Source organism: Amphimedon queenslandica, unplaced genomic scaffold, assembly GCF_000090795.2.
Source record: "Amphimedon queenslandica unplaced genomic scaffold, v1.1 AMPQUscaffold_13298, whole genome shotgun sequence".
NCBI lineage: Eukaryota > Metazoa > Porifera > Demospongiae > Haplosclerida > Niphatidae > Amphimedon > Amphimedon queenslandica.
The window spans coordinates 2,838-3,997 of NW_003546466.1; the positions used below are offsets into that span (position 1 = coordinate 2,838).

Sequence of the window (1,160 nt, forward strand, 5' to 3'; positions counted from 1 at the left end):
TTGATGCCCTTATGCTGTGTAGCAAGTTTGAGCTGATTCTGACTTCAATTTTTCAAATTACGGCCATTTTAAGAAAACACCAAAAATTCGAAAAGTACCCAAGGCTATAGTCCATGGTTTAAAAAAAAAATGGCTCTAAAATCACCTCAAATTTTTATTACATTTTCTGATACATATTGATGTCCTTATGCTGTGTAGAAAGTTTTAGTTGATTCCGATAGCAAATTTTCGAGTTAAGACCATTTAAAAAAAAACGGGCCAGTATTTAAAAATTAGTTAAATTACCCAAGGCTATAGCTCATGGTTTTTTTCCAAAAAATGGCTCTAAAATGACCCCCAATTTTTATTGCATTTTTTGATTGATGTCCTTATGCTATATAGTAAGTTTGAGCTGATTTGGGCAAAAATTTCACTCCTACCACTCACACCGGTCTTCCTATCATCACTGGTAACCATAGCAACATATTGACTGTCATTGTATTTATAGGTCACCTGATAGAGATAGGAAGAAACACTCACGATCAAGAAGTCGTTGAAGATCTCATTCACCAAGAAGAAATTATCGTCAAGGTATAATAATGCTTTATTTAATATTTTTACTTATTTATTTTTTTATTATTTCAGACGTAAGGATAGAGTAAGGGATTATTCCTATAGTCCTAGTCCAGAGAGGAGGAGGAGTAGTAAGAAATCTAAAAAAGACAAGAAGCACAAGAGAAGGTCTCCCTCTGTCTCTCCCTCAGTCTCTCCTCCTCCACGTAAAAGTAAATAGAATTAATTTATTTTATTTAATATCTATTAATATTACTATTACTGCTATTAGATGTAAACCAACAAGATCAGAAAAGAAAATACAATATTGGTCTAAGTGTACACTGCTACATCCTAAACAGGTGTTTAAAACATTCATGTCTTCATTTTGACCAAAAATGGTATTGGCAGTGGAGTATGGTCAATTTATCTAATTTCCTGTTCACTATAGTCTCATACATAATACTACTGACCACTACATGCAAAACAGATGTTTAAAACATTCATGTCTTCATTTTGACCAAAAATGGTGGAGCATGGTTAATATTTTTAATTTCCTGTTCACTGTAATCTTGCACACATACAATCCATCCTTCCCATCTTTTGGCAGTATAACACTACACCCATCT

The 1,160-nt window shown here is 33.1% G+C and overlaps 1 protein-coding gene and 1 long non-coding RNA gene across 3 annotated transcripts in view; one reads left to right on the forward strand and one right to left on the reverse strand.

Moving 5' to 3' along the window:
- The window catches only part of LOC100640124 (X-ray radiation resistance-associated protein 1-like), a 14,969-nt gene that overhangs the window by 2,452 nt on the left and 11,357 nt on the right, over nt 1-1,160 (reverse strand). The window lies entirely within an intron of this gene.
- LOC109583545 (uncharacterized) overlaps nt 1-1,160 on the forward strand; it is a 3,856-nt gene that overhangs the window by 2,321 nt on the left and 375 nt on the right. The window contains exons 2-4 of one of the 2 annotated variants that reach the window (XR_002185575.1): nt 488-570; nt 625-764; nt 824-893. This is a non-coding gene — a long non-coding RNA (uncharacterized LOC109583545). The remainder of the gene's footprint in view (nt 1-487; nt 571-624; nt 765-823; nt 894-1,160) is intronic. The other variant, XR_002185574.1, reaches the window with a different exon arrangement.